Consider the following 6,995-nt stretch of genomic DNA (forward strand, 5'->3'; position numbering starts at 1 on the left):
CGCCTGTGGCGTTGGACGGGCGCGCCCCGGCCTGGCGGGCGGTCGAGGCCAGGAGCAGGAGGGTCCCGAGGAGCAGGAGGGACGGCATGGGGCGCGCAGGAGGCCGGGCGGGGCTGCCAGGCTGCAGCGGTGGGCGAGGGAGAGATGGCCACAGGTGCAGGGATGTGGGGGTGGGGGGCCGGGCGCGGTGAGGAAGGTGGAAGAATGGCGAGAATCAGGCACCAGGGGACAGAAAGGATGCATGGAGGGGGGATGCACGCGCGCCAAGTCAGCAGCCCCCAGGGCAGTGGAGGGGGTGCGTGTGTGGGTCGGGGGTGGGGGGCGGAAAGCCAATGTGTCCCAGACGCGCCGCAGGAGAATAGAATGATAATGGGCAGACGCAGGAAGGGTCAGAGCGAGCGAAGTCGGGGGAGGAAAGATTGGGAAGGTCCGCGGAGACATCAGACGGGCGCGCAGAAGTAAAGGATGGGCGAAAACCAGAGGGAAGATGTGATGTGAGGAGAAGAAACCGTGGAGGCGAGCGAGCGAGGGAGGGCAGAGGGAGCGTAGGAGCGGGGGAAGCAGTGAGGACCGCAGGCGGGGGAGATGGGGGTGTGGAGAGCAGGGAGCAGGTGGGGGTGTGTCCGAGCGGATGGGGGAGGGATGGACACAGATGTGGGGTGGGTGGGGTGGGAGGAGCGGGGGGGATGGGGAAGGAGAGAGGAAGAGGTGTGGGTGGGGAGGGGAGGGAGAGAGAGGAGAGAGATTGGAGTTGAGAACTTGAGTTTATAGAGCAGGCACGTGGACCGAGGTAGGCGGGGCTTCTCAACCTCACACTGCTCACGTCGGGCCCACCAGCAGCCCCGTGCAGCCGCTAAGTGCCAGGAGAATTCGCATTCTCTGCATGGTGACGACAGAAGATGCCTCCGGGCAGTGCCAAATGTCCGTCTGGGGGCACAGTTGCCCAGGTTGAAAACTGCTTAGACCCGTCTGGTCATCGGTTGCCCCCAAGGGCTTATCTCTCCCCTTTATTTAGGTCTGTAATCTAGGGGTCTCAGACTCCTCTCTCCCTCTCTGCGTCCTCCGCCCTCTCCCTGTCTCTGTCTGTCTCTCACGCTCACGGGCACACGCACACACGCACACACGCAGTTGCAGATCTGAAGTGTCCCAGGACGGCAGAGCTGATCCTGTGTCAGCCGCCGGACACCGCACAGGCTTTGGCCTGGGTTTCCTCGTGCCTCAGTTGCCCCGTGTGTAAGAGGAGGGTCAGTATCATTATCAGCGCTGGTTAGAAGGAAGATCTTTGTAAGGAGCTCAGAGCAGCCTGGCCTGTTGCATTGCTGCGGACTGTGCACACTGCAGCCAGGGGCAGGGCCGTGGGGCAGACGGCAGAGGGAGGGGCCAGACGGGGTCCCTGCCCAGCTGTGTCTAGAGCAGCGGGACAGATGCTTCCATAGTGTGTCCTGAGCCTGAGGCTGCAGCGGTGACTCAGTCACAGCGTTCCCACCTTCCCGGGGCTTATATTCCACGGGGGGGAGAGGGCTGGGAGCACGGACAGAAACCAGCCGGATGCTTGTTGAAAACTATTAGGAAGAAATCTGAAGAAAATTTGCAGGAAGTCATGACCAAATGAAAGCAGCATAAAAGAATGGGAGGGGAGGGGCGCCTGGGGGGCTCAGTCGGTTAAGCGCCCAACTTCAGCTCAGGTCGTGATCTCAGGGTTTGTGGGTTCGAGCCCCGCGTCGGGCTCTGTGCTGACAGCTCAGGGCCTGGAGCCTGCTTTGGATTCTGTGTCTCCTTCTCTCTGCCCCTCTCTGTTCATGTTCTGTCTCTCTCTCTCTCTCAAAAATAAATATCCATTAAAAAATAAATGTAAATAGCTGAATGGGCATCATGAGGTATGATTTTACTCCCTCCTTTCCACTGGGGGCGCGTGTGTTTGGGGACCGCAAGACTTATCTCTCTCCTTTATTTACACCATTATCACCAGAAGTAGTAGGGGCTGGGATGGGAGAGGGTCACGGGGGCCGAGGCTCCCCACGCAAAACTGTTTGGTGGCTCTTCGAAAGCGGAACAGTTACCGTGTGCCCTGGCGGTATCTGCCCAAGAACTGAGCATGCACGCTCACGCAGACTTGCACACCAGTGTCCATGGCGGCGCTCTTCATAATATCCCCAGAGCGGAGGGGGCCCAAACGCTGAGCAACAGGGGACCGACCGACACACTGTGTCTGTCCACACGAGATCACAGCCTTAGCGAGGCCGCGGTGCTGATACTGTGGTCCGTGGACAACACCACGCGGAAGAGGCCAGACACGTCATGGGCTGCATGATCCCGTTTATGTGAAATGTCCACAGGAGTCAGATCGATCAAGCCAGCACCTCTGATTAGCGGCTGCCCAGAGCTGGGGAAGGACGGAGGAACCGGGCCGGCCGCTTTGGGGTGATGGAAATGCTCACAACACATTCCCAGTGTCCACAGCATCTCTGGACCGGATGCTTGAAAACAGTTTAGAAACTATCGGGTGCCTGGGTGGCTCAGTCTGACTCTTGATTTCAGCTCAGGTCATGATCTCATGGTTCGTGAGATCGAGCCCCAAGTGGGGCTCTGTGCTGACAGCTCAGAGCCTGCTTGGGATTCACTCTCTGCCCCTTCCTTGCTTGTGCTCTCTCTCTCTCTCAAAATAAATACGTAAACATTTTAAAAATTAGTTAAAATAGTAAACTTTACGTTATGTGTATCTTACCACAATTTTAAGACGCAAAACCCCACCAACATAGGTCACATGACATCAACCACCGCCCTGTTGAAACCCCCACTGGCTTCCTGTCACACTGAGGACAAGATGCAAAGCCTTCTCCCTCTCCGTGTCCCTTCCTGCCTTTCCGGGTCCGTGTCCAAGAGGGTCCCTTCTTCCCGCCTTTGCATTCGCTGTTCGCAAGCCTGGGCCCCCCCGCCCTCGTTGCAGATATCAGGCTGGCCCACCCCTCCTGCCTTTGGTGCCCTTCGTGTGTGTTCTCAGTGCCCCTCCTGTCCTGTCTAAACCGGCACCCCCGGCCACTCCGGGCCCCGCACCTGCTTTCTGTCTAGTTGTAGCTCCATCTCACTTGCCGCGTTGTACAGGGTGCAATCATGGCCGGTCTCCCCCTCTAGACCAATAAACTCCAAAAAGGCAGACTTTTTTTTTATCTCTCTTGTTCACGGTTCTGTCCATAGCACCCAGCATCAGTGCCTGACACCGAGGGGCTCCTTAAATATGTATGGCATGGATGAAAGTTGAAAGATTTGTGAGAGGTGGTTCATCTCTCTCTCTCTCTCTCTCTCCCCCTTCCCCACTCTCCCCCTCAAGTACTTCAGACGAAGACACTGAGGTTCCAAGAGGCCCCATAATTTGCCTAAGCTTTACAGTGCCCAAGCATTGGAGTTGGGCTCTGAACTTGGGGTTCAGGGCGCTGCTAACTGTAGAGCGTGGATACCTTTATCGCATGCAGACACACATGGCCTGCTATGCATACAGACACACCTCTCTCATCAGTGAATCCACATGCATGCAGCGATGTGGATTTCTTCATTCATTGAGGGCTGCCACATATGGTTGGGGAGGTTGTGCACTGCACAAGGAGCTCTGGTTGAGAGGCTGGAATCCAGCCAGGCTCTCCTCCTTAAGGTGTGCTGGTGGGACTGCATCCATCTGGGGGTGGGTGCACCCTTTAGAACTCACACGAGGGTGCCATCTGCCTGCCAACCCAGAGCCGCAGGGGAGCAACATTGGACCAGGGGCTACCTTTGTCTCATTTGCATAAAGGCTCCGAATGGGCTAGCGGTTTGCTCACTCAGTCCCCATTCCGTGCCAAGCTTCCGGCTGAGCTCCATGGACAATTCTTCCCTCTGCTAACAGAGTCCCACTATCTCCTCCAACTGCGTACACATGCACATGCCCAGGGAGGCACAGCTCCAGGCCATTGACAGCTCTGGGGTTGGAGGCCGGGGGCCGTAGCATACATCCCCTCAGACCCAGCCATGCACCCTGACACACACACACACACACACACACACACACACGCCATCTCTATCAGTGGAGGGACCCATAGCCTCCTGAAGAAAAATGGGCACACACCCCAGGGACCCAGTGTCCTGTCCAGACACAAGGATGCGGGGGGACTGATTCTTCCCTTGCACAAAACACACACACGCGCGCACACACACACACACGCAACTTATACACACAATGACAACAATGACACAGAACCCAGGACACCTGCGCTGTGTGCCAGACACAAGGCACAAGGACACCCAATGTCATCCTGGCGGCACACCTATAGCCCGTGTCCCAACACACATACACACAGCTCCACGTGGACACACAGCTGTGCACACAGTGCACCATCTTAGATGCTGTCACGGCCTGGGGCCACACATGGCTCCCAAACACGACCAGGGGCCCACCCGGGCCAGCTCTGCGCAGACACACCGCTGTGCACCTCAAAGCCCACCACAGGCAACCTCATGGGCGTGTGCGTGCACGCGCACACACACACGTGCCAGCACACCCTCACCCAGCGCTGGAATCTGGAAGCGGGCATGTGACAGCCCCCCCACAGCCCCTCCTGCACCCCCTTACACACACAGGCACTTTCCCCCACAGCTGGAGAGAAGGGGGGCCTTCACCCCAGTCTCCTCCCTGCCCCATTCATGCTCAGCAGCTCAGGGCCAGAGGTCTGGCTGTGCCCCTTCCCCAGCCCCCCAACCCAGAGCCCGAGAGACATACAGACAGAGATCTGGGGAGCCACCTTGAGAAGGGTTCCAGAGCAGGCTCCCTTGGTTCCTGGGCTCCTGGGACCCTCAGAGTGCCTGCACAGCTCTGCGCCCCGCACCCCACACCCTGCCCCTGCGCCCCTCCAGACTCCAGCTGGGGATGGGGCCAGGTGAGTAGCCTTCTGAGATGTGTGGCAGCGGACAGTGAGGGAGGGAGCAGGCTGGGGAAGGGACAGGGAGAGAGCGTTGAGAGTTTGGTGGGGGGAGAGGCCCGGAGAAAGGAGGAGAGACCCAGGGAGAGGGAAACAGACACAGAACGAGAGAGGGGCACAGATGCAGAGAGTAGGGGGAGACCCCGGGGGGAGAACAGAGACCTAGACTGGGGGGCAGTGAGTGAGGGATTCAGATACGGGACGGGCAAAGACTCTGAGAAGTGGGGTTCTGAGATCAAGAAACAGAGGCGGGGAGAGAGACAGAGAGAGGGAGAGAGGGAGAGAGGGAGAGAGGGAGAGAGAGAGAGAGAGAGAGAGAGAGAGAGAGAGAGAGAGAGAGAGAGAGAGAGAGAGAGAGAGAGAGAGGGAGAGAGAGAGAGAACAGAAGCCCATAGAAGGGGGAGACCCAGAAAGTCAGAAGCCCTGAGCTTCTAGGGGTCCGAGAGGGGTTGGAGGCGGTGGTGGAGGGGGCTGAGGGTATAAGGCGGGTATGTGGAGAGAGAGGCCGGGGGCACGCAGGGTTCAGGGGCGTGCACAGGCACCACGTCTTCCTAGGAACCTCTGGGGTTGAGGTGAGGGGTCGATTTGAGGTAGGGATGTGGAAAGCGAGCAAGAGGAGAGGGTGTGGGTTCAAGACCAGGCGCTGGGGCTGGGGGAGCAGAGTGGAGGGGGAAGGGGAGGGTCCTGATGGGGGGTGGGGATCTCAGCCCTGGGCACCCAGGCGGAGAGGATTCAGGGACAAGGACCCTCCCTGGACAGGCTCCGGGCGGCCGGCTGGGTCCCTAGGTCTTCCTGTCTCTGTCCCTCTCTGACTCTGGAATCTCTGCATCTCCTAGTTCACCCTCCTCCCGGACCCCGCCTCCCACCGGCCAGCCAGCGGCCTCTCCTCTCCCACGGGATCTGCCCTGGGTCACAGTCCTCTTAGCCTGTGTCTCTCTCTACATGTCTCATCGCTTCTCTGTGTCCTGAGTCTCTTGTCACACGTTCTCCCCACCCCCCTCCTCCCCACGCGCTGTCCCGTTCTCGGAGTGTGATTTCTGTGTGCCAACATTTCCGTTCTTCCCCTTGCCCCGTCCATCTCTGTCTCTAGAGCCTGTCTCTGCGTCTGCCCCCCACCCCCACGCCCCGCGTCCCCATCTCTCTCTGCCTCTCTGTCTCTGTCTCTAGGTCTCTTTCCCAGGTTTGCTTTCTACAGACCTCTGTCCCTCTGAGTGTCTCTGTGCCCCTACTCCCACCCCACCCTGGACCCCAGTCTCTCTCCCGGTCCCCCTACTCTTACTCGGGCCCAGGTTGGAGGGGCGGGGTGGGGGGGCGCTGCAGCGGGAGCTGTATGTTCCCGGCGCAAAATAGACTCCCGTTGCCATGGCGACGCGAGCGCGGCCTCCGAGACGCGAAGCATCAGGCTGGGGGGTGAGGAGGGGGGACACCTGGATCCGGAAGGCGGGGGCCGGGGGCGCCGATGCCTGGTCCCGGGGGCTCCAGGAGGAGCGGGGAGGAGGGGACTCCTCGGTCCCTGGGGAGAGAGAGGGTGCTGGGCGCTCTGACGCCGGGTTCCGGGGACGGGGCCTTCTGGGAGGGGTCTGGGATTGCAGGATTGGCGGGGGTGGGGGCTGGGGGCGACTCCGATTCCCCAGTGGGGGGCGGGCTGGTGAGGGCTCTGATGCCTGGGTCTCTGGAGAATTCAGAGGTTGCCTTCGTAGGTCCCCGAGGTTGGAGGTGGGGGGGGGGGGCAAGAGCTGCCAATCTCAAAGGGTTGGGGGGCCTTGACTGGGGGCTCCGCGGAGACTCCCGGGTCTCCAAGGGGGCTGCAGCATTCTAGGAGCCCCCATGTGGATCCCCAGACTCCTGCGTCTAGGGGAGCAGGAAGCGCTGAGGAAGCGATCTGTCCTTCCCAGCCATTCATCCGTTCACCCGCATGCCTACCTCTTCCTTCCTCCCCGTCCCCACGTCCCCGTGCCTCAGTTTCCCCCTCTGCACCGGGGTGCGGTTGCACTCACCTCACTTTCCGGAGTCGGGACCCTTGGGGAGTCGGGGGCGGCGTAGGGGGCC

Source organism: Suricata suricatta, chromosome 16, assembly GCF_006229205.1.
Source record: "Suricata suricatta isolate VVHF042 chromosome 16, meerkat_22Aug2017_6uvM2_HiC, whole genome shotgun sequence".
Taxonomy (NCBI): domain Eukaryota; kingdom Metazoa; phylum Chordata; class Mammalia; order Carnivora; family Herpestidae; genus Suricata; species Suricata suricatta.